At 40.8% G+C, this 13,748-nt stretch overlaps 1 protein-coding gene across 33 annotated transcripts in view; it reads right to left on the minus strand.

Moving 5' to 3' along the window:
• Positions 1 to 13,748, minus strand: part of APBB2 (amyloid beta precursor protein binding family B member 2) — a 379,613-nt gene that overhangs the window by 326,153 nt on the left and 39,712 nt on the right. For 7 of the 33 annotated variants that reach the window (XM_060417041.1, XM_060417053.1, XM_060417034.1 and 4 more), the window contains exon 2: positions 12,366 to 12,402. The exons of 25 other annotated variants lie outside the window; for them this stretch is intronic. The gene's annotated coding sequence lies outside the window, so the exon portion shown is untranslated. Of the gene's footprint in view, positions 1 to 12,365; positions 13,698 to 13,748 lie in introns of all 33 variants that reach the window. One more of the 33 variants, XM_060417036.1, reaches the window with a different exon arrangement.

Consider the following 13,748-nt stretch of genomic DNA (forward strand, 5'->3'; position numbering starts at 1 on the left):
ATGAGGTTCGTGACATTGTACAGGAGAACAGGGATCAAGACCATCCCCATGGAAAAGAAATGCAAAAAAGCAAAATGGCTGTCTGGGGAGGCCTTACAAATAGCTGTGAAAAGAAGAGAAGCGAAAAGCAAAAGAGAAAAAAGAAAGATATAAGCATCTGAATGCAGAATTCCAGAAAATAGCAAGAAGAGATAAGAAAGCCTTCTTCAGCAATCAATGCAAAGAAATAGAGGAAAACAACAGAATGGGAAAGACTAGAGATCTCTTCAAGAAAATCAGAGATACCAAGGGAACATTTCATGCAAAGATGGGCTCAATAAAGGACAGAAATGGTATGGACCTAACAGAAGCAAAAGATATTAAGAAGAGGTGGCAAGAATACACAGAAGAACTGTACAAAACAGATCTTCACCACCCAGATAATCACGATGATGTGATCATTCATCTAGAGTCAGACATCCTGGAATGTGAAGTCAAGTGGGCCTTAGGAAGCATCACTATGAACAAAGCTAGTGGAGGTGATGGAATTCCAGTTGTGCTATTTCAAATCCTGAAAGATGATGCGGTGAAAGTGCTGCACTCAATATGCCAGCAAATTTGGAAAACTCAGCAGGGGCCACAGGACTGGAAAAGGTCAGTTTTCATTCCAATCCCAAAGAAAGGCAATGCCAAAGAATGCTCAAACTACCGCACAATTGCACTCATCTCACACGCTAGTAAAGTAATGCTCAAAATTCTCCAAGCCAGACTTCAGCAATACATGAACCATGAACTTCCTGATATTCAAGCTGGTTTTAGAAAAGGCAGAGGAACCAGAGATCAAATTGCCAACATCCGCTGGATCATGGAAAAAGCAAGAGAGTTCCAGAAAAACATCTACTTCTGCTTTATTGACTATGCCAAAGCCTTTGACTGTGTGGATCACAATAAACTGTGGAAAATTCTGAGAGAGATGGGAATACCAGACCACCTGACCTGCCTCTTGAGAAATTGGTATACAGGTCAGGAAGCAACAGTTAGATCTGGACATGGAACAACAGACTGGTTCCAAATAGGAAAAGGAGTACGTCAAGGCTGTATATTGTCACTCTGCTTATTTAACGTATATGCAGAGTACATCATGAGAAATGCTGGACTGGAAGAAACACACGCTGGAATCAAGATTGCCGGGAGAAATATGAGTAACCTCAGATATGCAGATGACACCACCCTTATGGCAGAAAGTGAAGAGGAGCTAAAAAGCCTCTTGATGGAAGTGAAACAGGAGAGTGAAAAAGTTGGCTTAAAGCTCAACATTCAGAAAACGAAGATCATGGCATTTGGTCCCATCACTTCATGGGAAATAGATGGGGAAACAGTGGAAACAGTGTCAGACTTTATTTTGGGGGCTCCAAAATCACTGTAGATGGTGATTGTAGCCATGAAATTAAAAGACGCTTACTCCTTGGAAGGAAAGTTATGACCAACCTAGATAGCGTATTGAAAAGCAGAGACATTACCTTGCCGACTAAGGTTCGCCTAGTCAAGGCTATGGTTTTTCCTGTGGTCATGTATGGAGGTGAGAGGTGGACTGTGAAGAAAGCTGAGCACCGAAGAATTGATGCTTTTGAACTGTGGTGTTGGAGAAGACTCTTGAGAGTCCCTTGGACTGCAAGGAGATCCAACCAGTCCATTCTGAAGGAGATCAGCCCTGGGATTTCTTTGGAAGGAATGATGCTAAAGCTGAAACTCCAGTACTTTGGCCACCTCATGCGAAGAGTTGACTCATTGGAAAAGAGTCTGATGCTGGGAGGGATTGGGGGCAGGAGGAGAAGGGGACGACAGAGGATGAGATGGCTGGATGGCATCACTGACTCGATGGACGTGAGTCTGAGTGAACTCCGGGAGTTGGTGATGGACAGGGAGGCCTGGGGTGCTGCGATTCATGGGGTCGCAAAGAGTCGGACACGACTGAGCAACTGAACTGAATTGAACTGAATAATCTGAGCAGTGAAACCACAGCCTTGATCAAATCTTACCTAAACCAAATGCTTCATCTCTACTTTCTAGTTCAGTGAGCCAACAGATACTCTTTTACTGCTTAGGTCTATCTGAGTTGAATTTTCTGCCATTCACAATAGAATATATTCTACCTTATAATCTACTGATTACCAACCGAAAGTAAGGTGGAAGAGTGGACAAACATGGAGGTAGGATATAGCGCAAACAGAGGTACGAAGAATTCCAATCATTATGTGAAACTCAAGAAAAGAATACCCATTCGAAGCTGTATAATCACATAAAGGTTTCAGAGCCCTGAAATTAAATGGCCACCTTGGAGGATTTCCTTTCTTTCAACAATGAACCCATGAAAACATCTCACTGTTTCACTCATTTAAGCAACTGCCAATTTTGAGCCAAACAAATTATCCTCAAGCAAATGTCACACACAGTAGGGAGTGAGTTCATTTTCCTAAACTGTTGTCAAAGCTTTGCATACTGAAGCTTCCAAAAAAGGAGAACTGGAAAAATGACAATTTAGAGGTGGGAAAGAAACATGAGTTATTTCAAAGCAGCAGCCTGTGATATGGAGAAATCTTTCTTCTAAAGTGCCTCCATCTAACATTTTCCAAGTTGCAATCATTTCAACTGCTGGCTTTCACTGTATTTATGCTAAAATTTTGCTGATTTATTTTAGTAGTATTTTACCAGGGTGAAAAGCCAAAAATGATGGCGGTGGGGAAGAAAAAGAAAATACTGCTGTTGGTTTTAAGTCAAGTTGCTCAGTCATGTCTGATTCTTTGTGTTCCCATGGACTGTAGCCTACCAGGCTCCTCTGTCCATGGAATTTTCCAGGCAAGAGTACTAGAGTGGGTTGCCATTTCCTTCTTCATAGGATCTTCTGGACCCAGGGATTGAACCCAAATCTCCTGCATTGCAGGCAGATGCTTCATATCTGAGCCATCTAAAGATAAAACTAGAAATGTAAGGTATTAGGAAAGAAAGAACTTTGTTAAGAAAACTGTAGACTAGTTTTATTACTTCTATTAATATAAAACCACCCAAGGTTACTCTAAGTTAGAAAGTCCATGTATAACAGGTGAGGTGAGTAGGTCATGGGGTGGGGGTTACCCATCCATTGAGGCAAGTTAGTATCCACCCTAAATAATCAGTTCAAAGCCAGGCAACTCCTAAAGCCCTTAATAGGATAGTACAGTCTCTGATGAGTAAGGCAGTTAGGAAGGGGAGAGTCACAGCCTCCTCCAAAACCTCCATCACTGTGGGGTCCTTTTATTTAGCTATATATCTTCACAACATATTTATTGTGGATGGGCACTTTCTGCCAAAACTGCACAGACAATGAATATAGACCATTTGCACTTTCATAAAAAAACTTAACCTATTTTGAAAATACATCTTTCTTGTCTGAATGAAAATCATCATTTATTTTTCGCAAGGTAATATCAGAAAATATTGCCCTTACATGGGGCTTCCTGGTGGCTCCGACAGTAAAGAATCTGCTTCAAATGGAGGAGACCTAGGTTTGATCCCTGGGCCAGGAAGATCCGCCGGAGAAGGGAATGGCAACCCACTCCAGTATTCTTGCCTGGAGAATTCCATGGACAGAGGAGCCTGGCGGGCTGCAGCCCGTGGGGTTACAGAATCAAACATGACTGACCAACACTTTCATTTTCTTTCATCCTTAAAGCACCAGGTATGAAAGAGAGGAGAAAAACAAATGACATTTCCTGAGGTCCCAGGACATGCGTAGATCTTGACCTAGATCTTGTTTTATTTGGTGGCAAACTTAAAAGTAGATCTTGTAGCCTACATTTTAGAAGTAAATAACTAGAGAGTTAGCTTAAGCACTTAACCCAAGAGTCCTCCATTAGTATCAGAGCTAGAGTTGAACTGGGTGTGTTTTACTCAAAACTGCTACCTTATCCACCCCACTCCAGTACTCTTGCCTGGAAAATCCCATGGACGGGGGAGCCTGGTAGGCTGCAGTCCATGGGGTTGCGAAGAGTCGGACTTCACTTTCACTTTTCACTTTCATGCATTGGAGAAGGAAATGGCAACCCACTCAAGTATTCTTGCCTAGAGAATCCCAGGGATGGGGGAGCCTGGTGGGCTGCCGTCTATGGGGTCGCACAGAGTCGGACAGGACTGAAGCGACTTAGCAGCAGCAGCAGCAGCTACCTTATCCACTTAGCATACCATTTGACACATATTCCATGATGACATAGTAGTGAAATTTCTTTCAATTTTTTCTTTCCTTATCTATAAATGAATGAAAGTGAAAATTAAAGTGTTAGCTACTCAGTCGTGTCTGACTCTTTGTGAACCCATGGACTATAGCCCACCAGGCTCCTCTGTCCATGGAATTCTCCAGGCAAGAATACTGCAGTGGGTTGCCATTCCTCTCTCCAGGGGATCTTCCTGACCCAGGGATTGAACCACGTCTCCCGTATTTCAGGCAGATTCTTTACCATCTGAGCCACCAGGGAAGCCCTATAAAGGAATAATGAAAATTTTTTTAATTTACAAGAAAGTATGTATCTTTGTAGAAAAGTTAAAAAAAGGGTTCTACATTATTATTTGGGAAACATTTTTCCCCAGGAGTCTGAGATTTAGAAACATTCTGGGTTTTTTTTCCCCTTTTTTTGATGTTTTTAAAATATATAATAATATAAGCATACTTTAAACCATTCACAACCCAACCTTCTTACAGTCAAGTAATCTCAATTCCTACAATAGTATTTATAAGCATGCTGTACCAGGATCATTCAAAATGATAGCATATAACTCCGGTTAGTATTTCTCAAGCTGCAATGCATGCTCCCAGACATAGTCTCAGAAGTCCACACTTTCTCAAGTTTGAAGAACTTGAGCCTAGTTAATTCTACCATATCCCTTTAGAAGGAAGAACAAATAAATTACTTTATAGTTAAAACAGAGGAATGATATGAGGTCCTGAGAAGCACTTATATCACTTCCATAATATTCTTAACAAAAATGCATAGCACATGAAGAATAAACCAGCAAAAACCCAAAACGAGGGGCATTCTACAAAATAACCGGCCAATACCCTTCAGACTGTCAAAGTTATGAAAGACAAAGAAAGGGTGAGGCATTGTTCCATATTAAGATGACTGAGGCACTATGACAACTGAGTGTAACTTGTAATCCTGGATTGGATCCTAGACCAGAAAAAGAAACATTAATGGAGCATTAACTGGCAATATTTAAATAAGGTCCCTGGACAGTAATATTAGACCAGTGTTTTGTCCCTGATTTTTGATTACTATACAGTGATTATGTAAGATAGTTACATTTAGAAAATCTAAATGAAGAATGTAAAGGAATTTTTTGTACTTTTCACTATATTTTTAACGCTTAAAATTCAGGCTTTTTGAAAGCTTAAAATTATTTCAGAACAAAAAGTTCAAAACACTAAAAAATTTTCAATAGACAAAGAAGGGTATGAAACAACAAAAAAGAAATCAAAACAGCAGAAACCTGTGCAATGTCAATTAAGGTACAATGCACTAAGGGGCGCGTCTCTACAGAGATGGCCTTTATGGAGATCTAACAGACACAAGATGTCAGACTCTCATTTGGCTTCTCAGGTAGGTTTCCCTCCAGAATGCATGTCCAGACTCCTTTCTAGCTCTAGTCTTTAACATTAACCAACTGACTTTTATTTTATATGAAGCTCTTGTGATCTGAACTAACAAGAACCCGTTCCCCAGAGTCCAATTCTGTTATAGGTGTACTGAGAAAAGACTGATTTTCCAGGTTATTAAAGGTAAAAGCCAAACCCCAGACTTTGGTGATAAACAGCTACTTGCCCTATGTACTGCCCAATGACCATTCTGCAAGACCATAACACCCAAAGTTCCTTACTGTTCCATACTTTGCTGCAAAGAAAATAGGCAGCCCTCAACAAAAAGAAAATACTCAAGGTACAGTCACCTTGTAAAGCAAGAGAAGATGTCAGCAGCCAACTCTAAATCTTGTTGAATAAAGGATTATGAAGGACAAAACAGTCAAAGACCAAGAGTCAAACTCACACAACTCAGCTAAGGTTTAGCAGACTGTTGGTTTGAATTGAATAACACTTTTATAAGACTCCCTTAGAACCTATATCCACAGTGGCCCAGAATGATCCTTATAAAAGGTAATCTTACCCATGTCTTTCCCCAATCTAAAGCTCATATATAGTTTTCCATTGCATTTAAAACAAAAAACAAAATCCTGGTAGTAGCCTAGTGTCCTGGGCCCTGCCCACTACCCCAGTTCTTCATCAAGGTCCCTCTGCCTTGCATGCTCCAGGCCCTGAGTCAGTTTTGATCTTCACTCAAAAGACTCAGTGCAAACTGCGCTCTTTGTCTAGAATATCTTCCCACTCCCATCACCCTGACATACACACACACTCACACACACACAGCCTAGCTAACTTCGATTCACTCATCAACATCATTCAGGTTTCAGCTTAAATATCACTTAATCAGGGTGGCTTTTACTGACCAATCTTGAGAATTAACAGGGGTCCTATGATCTCTCTTCAAAGAACCTACCACCATTTCTAACTATATATTTAAAGGCTCTTTGTCTCCTATTAGATTAGGAGCACCTAGAGGGCAGGGATTTGAGTCTGGTTTGCAGATCACCACATCCTAAAGTCCAGCACAGCATCCTGCACTTTGGACAGAGAGGTGGATGATCCTGCCCAAGTCCTTGACCTTTTTCAGGGATTAAATGAAGCACTGTATGTCAAGCATATGGATACAGTAAGCACTCATCAATGAGAGCTATAAGAATTACATCAAAAGGTCTTTGCTCCAAATATGCTTGAAATTTACCACTGCTTTTTCTTTTACCTGATGGTGGGGAAAACAGCCTAGCAAAAGATGCCAAGTTGTCACTTTTTCGACGGTATTTCTTGACTGCCAAGTCAGCTCATTTTAGGATTACTGAAAAACTTCAAATCGCAAGGTATCATCAAGAAAGGAAACACTTCTAAAATTAACACAGTACACTTTTGTTACTCTGAGATAAATCTATACTCATCATCAGTTCATTTTTACTTCCTTCTATGGTCTTCAACATCACCATCTCTTTCAAACTTCTGGTTATTACTACAAGGACACTGACTCCTTTTTCAAAGACTCTGCTAATAATCTTCATGAAAAGGAGTTAAAACTATGGCCAAAATTTCACCTCCTTTAAAAACATGAAAAGCTTGCTTACCTCAACTATGAACTCATGCAAGTAGGATAAATCAGCTACCCTGAGCAGTCCTTGTTCATAGGATTTAGAATCATTTACAGTGGTAAGTCAGTGAACAGATAAAAATAGGGGACTGAAACTCCCAAACTGATCATTTTTTCAAAATATGTTTCACTGCAAGAGCAGCGAAATTCTCCTGGGCCCAGACAATAGGCTCAGGCAAAGGAAACAGGGTCCAAATACTGAGATTTTTCAGGAGATAACTAGACAAAATTCCTATTGACCAGAAGAGAAATGAGAATTCAAGAGTGTGTTACTTCCTTAGAAGTAAACTACACTTTAAAGAAAATGTCTCCACTGAAATTTCAGATTTATATATTATATGCAGCGATACCTAGCAGCTGCATGCAAGGTCCAGTAGGTAATTCAAAGATGGACAAAGATGGGAGTGGGGGGAGACTTTCCTTCTACCCTCCTAGGTTTGATAGCTAGATCTATGAAATAAACTGAGAACAGACAGATTAACAGGAGAAAAGGTCCACGAATGTATTAATTTTTAATATAACACACATTGGAGACATCACAGGAAAAATAAAATGAGTACCCCATAAAAGCAGTGAGATTTGACAGCTTATATACCATCTTCACATGGGAAGGAAAGGGAAGGATATCAGCCTCTCTGGAGAGAGTAAACGATTTTTCAGAAGATGAATAAGCCCTTAGAAGAATAGATGGGAGACATGATAGCTTGTTATGAAGTCTGTCGGGGTGTGGTGTATGTGAAGAGGCAATCCTTCCCTGGTTGATGCAAGTTGTGGGGAGGGGGATCCGTGACAACCGAGTTCCTTCTGGAGGATCTGTCTTCAGGTAGACAAGGGGAGCTCAGAGAAAGCCTCTCACTGTATTTGCGTTTTTCAAGGGCCGGGCACGACTGAGCGACTTTTACTTTTCACTTTCATGCATCGGAGAAGGAAATGGCAACCCACTCCAGTGTTCTTGCCTGGAGAATCCCAGAGACAGAGGAGCCTAGTGGGCTGCCATCTATGGGGTCGCACAGAGTTGGACACGACTGAAGTGACTTAGCAGCAGCAGCAGCAGTTTGAAACAATCAATATATCCAAGTAGCACCTTTTGGGAGGCATGTCGGTGACCTCCTTCAGATGGAAGCATGATTGGTATCCTCAGTCATGGGATAAACAGATACATAATACATACAAAACACATATACAATACACACAAAACACATATACAATACATACAAAACACATACAAAACACATACACAATACATACAAAACCACACATGCATCTGATACTTTGAATCTCACGAAAGCTAAGAACCTGTGTGGGGTCGGGGGGTGGTAATATTTAAGCAAAAGAAGCTCTCTTGATTTAATCCCCTTGCCAGACTAACCAGCACACCCCACTCCCTCTCCACAGCTCAATGACCGATGTTTCAGCACACCAGCAGCTCACAACTAGTAGGAGGCGCTACTAGAGCCCAGGGCTTCTCCAAGTATGGCCCAGAGATAGACACCAGTCTGCAAACTGTTATCAGCTGCCCAGGAAATGGAAAGTGAGCATTTACAATAGAAATTCGGGTTCTTATCAGACACAGTTGCCACACCCAAGTGCATGAATAGCAGACTCATCTCAGTGACCAGTTTTGCTGACGACGACCTTGTGAGGCAAGTTGTCGAGTTGTCAAGTGCTGTAGAACCATGGGATCACAAGTGATAGTTTAAGGTTACCTTCTCAATGGTAATATAAATGTATTAAAATCGAAACTCACTTCTCTCATTGAAAGATCATTTACATTTGACCATAAATTTAAAGGAAAGTTGGAGCTGGCTACTGAGGAAAAACTGAAGCTGAACTTTGACACGAGCATCACTTGCTTCATTTTGGAGAAAAGTGAAAAATGAAGATCGTGAGCTTGCTGAAATTGCTTGTTCTTTTTTCATCCTCATCAACATCCCTCTACAAGGCCAGTTCCTCTAACATGGGTGTTACTAAAACAAAATCATAATCAATCGAGATATACATTATTCATTAACCCTGAGACAAGCTATCACTAACCCAGCCTAGAGTAAATAGGTTAACAAGCAAGAGTAAGTTCATCTATGACATCAAAAATCTTAAAACACTGATTACATCCAGTAAACCAGTGAAGCTGCTCTGTCGTGTCTGACTCTTTGCAATCCCATGGACTGTAGCCTACCAGGCTCCTCCATCCATGGAATTTTCTGGAGTGGGTTGCCATTTCCTTCTCCAGGGGATCTTCCCAACCTGGGGATTGAACCCAGGTCTCCGGCATTGCAGGCAGACGCTTTACCGTCTGAGCTACAGGGTTATTTAATATGGAGAATCACCAAATTTAGTCATAATTTTCTGTTCAGCTATAACTGGATTAACAAATTAACAAGCTATAGTGAGTTGTTATGTGAATTACCTATATTCATGCTTTTGAAGGAGATGCACAGATTTTGTAATTTTCTTTCCAATATTTGTTGTGTTTATATTTAACAAAATGTGATTTTATTTATGTTGTTTCTAAAATATTTTTTAAAAAACGCTAAGGCTTGCATAACTTTTTTATTTCTTTCCTCCTTTTTTTGTTAATGAAAGAATATATCCATGTCTGTCAGATTGAAAATATAAAAACTAGACCTTCACCACATATAGGTTGAGAAGCAGAGGTCAGCTCCCGTAAAGCTGTACCTTTCTCCAGGGTCAGATGTGTTCATATCTATATATGCTAGTTGTTTAACTGTATGTAAACACATAATAACCTGTATAAAAACACATAAAATATGAGCTCAGAAAAATGTTTCTATGAAAATGAAGTTGAACATCTGAATACTGTGGAGTAATTCAATGAAAGAGTAACACTAAAATAACTGCTGTCAAATTAGGCATGAAAAAGTGGCAAAGGATGGGGAGGCAAATCGGAAGAACCTGGAAGAATTCTAAACTCATAGCTCCCAAGTATCCTAACACTCTAAAGCAAGCCAAACTGAAAACCAGGTAGACTAGGCATTACAGGTTATGGTTCATGTGCCAAAAGACACATAGAAACCACTTATCAGGCCCTACTTCAGAAATTAGCAACATGGTTGTACATTTATATGTCTAAATTTTAAATATAAGATATAAATAAATGTAATTTTTTTACACTTCTCCACTTCAACTGGGCAGCTGCTGGTCATAATAGTCCCAGATAAAACAGCTTATCCTATAAACACAAAATTCTGCACTGAATATTCAAGAGATTCTGACCTCCTGGCTCTATTACTGAGACATGACTGGTAGGTGACAAAACAGGGACAAAATACAATGTATAGAAAGACACCACAGTCACAAAAAGCATAAGGAGTCCAGAGATTCTAACCATTTTAAGAAAATGAAACAACTTGTGAAATTGCAAAGCATATGTCTCTTTTTTAGTAACACTCTATCCATACCGCATTCCTGCAGAGAATGTGCTTTTTAGCAGTTAACAGCATTAACCAAATAAAAGCAGAGCCCTTGGGGGACTTTTTTTCCAAAGGTCAAGAAACAAATGCAGAATCAAAAAAGTAATATATAAAAGTCCTTTACGAGATACTGCAAAACATTTCCCTCTTACTATCAATACAGAAAACTGTTTTGAACCATAAACCAAACTAATCCATGGCCATAGGTTTAGCTTAATTCTGAATCAAACTTTTTGGAGCTTATCCATGGAATAAACGCAGGGGAGGAAAAAATCATTTTCCCCCCACATTTCTGAGTTCTTAGCTGAAACTCTTGTAATAAAAGACAGATTAACAAGAAAGAAAAAACAAATAGAAACTCATTAACATGTATACTTTGTATACATGGGAGATATCCAGAGGAAAATGAATAACTTGAAGAGGTGGCTTAGAATTCAGACTTAAATACCATCATAATAGGGAAAGGAGAGGGGGAAGTTGGCATCTTAGCGGAAAGATGAATGGGTCTTTAGAAGAAGAGGAGGGACAAATGATAGTCTGTGACAAAGTCTGTCTGGGCCTGGTGTTGACTCCTAGTCTCCTTTCCCATAAGGGTTAATCCCTTCTGGGTGATGAAACTCCTGGGGTGGGGCTCTATGACACCTGATCCTTTTGGAGGATCTGTTTTCAGGCAGATAAAGAGACAACTGGGACATGAAGCAGACAAAGCCTCTCCCTGCATTTATGTGGCTCAGAGCTTCCCTTGTGGCTCAGCTGGTAAAGAATCTGCCTGCATTGTGGGAGACCTGGGTTCAATCCCCGGGTTGTGAAGATCCCCTGGAGAAGGGAAAGGCTACCAACCCCAGTATTCTGGCCTGGAGAATTCCATGGACTGTACAGTTCAGGGGTCACAGAGTCAGACATGACTAAGTGACTTTCACTTTTCAAGGGCCTACAGTTCAAAATAATCAATATATCAAAGTGACATCTTCGGAGGCGGCACGTCCTAAACTCCTCCAGTCATATTTGGGGCAGCATATGCTATTACCCTCCACACACAAAGCTCAGGCTATGGGGGGTGGACACCAGGTGCATGTTCCAGGCCCTGCCCTCCAACTGTGGCTCTGCCAATGACCCTTACTTTTGGGGTCCCCATTTGCGATCTCAGGGAGTCAGCTTATGTGTACACCACAGGTGCTACCCACGCTAAGCTTCTATTACTGTGGAACTAAACAACAGTGAAATGGAATGAAGCTCTTATGGGCAATGAAAGGCAAGAGGCAAACATAAAATCTACTAGGGTGACAGATCTGGATACTCACCGCCTTGGTTATGAAAAAAAAAAGGAAACATGGGGAGACATGTAGCCCAGACAGCAATGTCGAGGACAAGCAAACTTTTATAATCCCTTCTGGGAAAATGACTAAAACCACAATATAACTTCTAAAACAAAAATTTTGTTTGTGTTCAAATAGGTTTTCTTATTTTGTAATTAGCAAAAATTTATTTTTAAAGAACAAGAAGGAAGTATATTGAGACTAGGGATTCACAGTGGTTATTTAAAGACTGCTTTACTGGCATCTTTATCTGCTCTCACAGAACGTTAAATTATTTCTTTCTTTTTAAGTGAAAAGGTGATAATGAAGTAATTAGGAACATACACTCAGAGCTAGGTGGCCTGGATCCAAGTCCCACTTACCAGCTGTACATCCTTGAGTAAGTTTCAGTTTCCTCATCTGCAAAGTGAGGAAAACATGGTCTCATCATCTCACACGGTTGCTGGGAATTAACAGGAGTTAATATACGTACAGCACTCAGCACAGCATTTCTGCACATACAAGAACCTAGACAAGCGTTCACTAATATTTTATGGTGACTTTTTCATGTTTAACCAAAAATAGATGCTCACTAACACACCAAATGAAAACCAAACAAACATCAAGACCCTAGAAAACCTCACATAAAAATATCAACATTAGACACTTAAAACATTAAAATAACTCCAAGAATATAATGACATATATAATGTCCTATGACGGGTGTATGCTATATATGACAGTACCTTCATTTAAGTATTTTCCCAGGCTCCAATCCTTCATCACTTCGTCCTACACTAGATGAAACTTCCGGAAGCAATGTTGGGCTTAGGTCAGTCCCTCCAAGAACCTCAATGACTCCACACAGTACAGGGTAAACCCCAGAGCCAGACTAAATGAGCCGTTAGCACCCTGCACTTCACAATATCTACCAGTTTGTAACAGGTTATAATTATATACTTGAGTGTTTGGTTAACACCTTTCTCATCACTAGAATGACTGACAGCCTGGGAGGTAAGGCCTGCATTTCGCCCACCACTGTCCATCACAGGCATGGCCTGCTGCACGTGCCATTATGTACGTGATGGATGACCCTCACCATCCATCAAGGCTCACAAAACACCCCACTGGTATGACCTTTCACGGTCTGCAAAACACCCTCACATAAGTTTTCTCACCTGAGTCTCACAGTGAGCCTTTAGGGAAGGCAGAGGCCCCAGAATTCAGAGTCACTGAAGGTCACATTCAGTGTGCTAACCCCTAGTCTGAAGTTCCTTCCAGAACATTCTCCCGAGTTAAATCCAATAAATCATACTAAGGCTTTGCCCTCTCCTTGTACTTTCCAGTGTCTGTGGTTTTTACTCTTTCCTTCTACCCATCTAGAACTTCTCCTGCCTCCTTTCCTGATTCTCATTCTTTAATAAGGACAGTGATTGATGGGCAAACGTTCCCCCTTCCCTCAGGCGCCATACATGTTTCACTGCCAGTGCATGGACATCTGTGTATTTACTCACCAAAATGCTTTTCAGTCGTACGGACATTTCAATATAATTCTGAGCACCTACTAAGTGCTTCCCTGGTGGCTCAGAGGTTAAAGCGTCTGCCTCCAATGCGGGAGACCTGGGTTCAATCCCAGGGTCGGGAAGATCCCCTGGAGAAGGAAATGGCAATCCACTCCAGTATTCTTGCCTGGAGAATCCCATGGACGGAGAAGCCTAGTAGGTTACAGTCCCCGGGGTCACAAAGAGTCGGACACGACTTAGCGA

This window comes from Ovis aries, chromosome 6 (assembly GCF_016772045.2).
Source record: "Ovis aries strain OAR_USU_Benz2616 breed Rambouillet chromosome 6, ARS-UI_Ramb_v3.0, whole genome shotgun sequence".
NCBI classification, from domain to species: domain Eukaryota; kingdom Metazoa; phylum Chordata; class Mammalia; order Artiodactyla; family Bovidae; genus Ovis; species Ovis aries.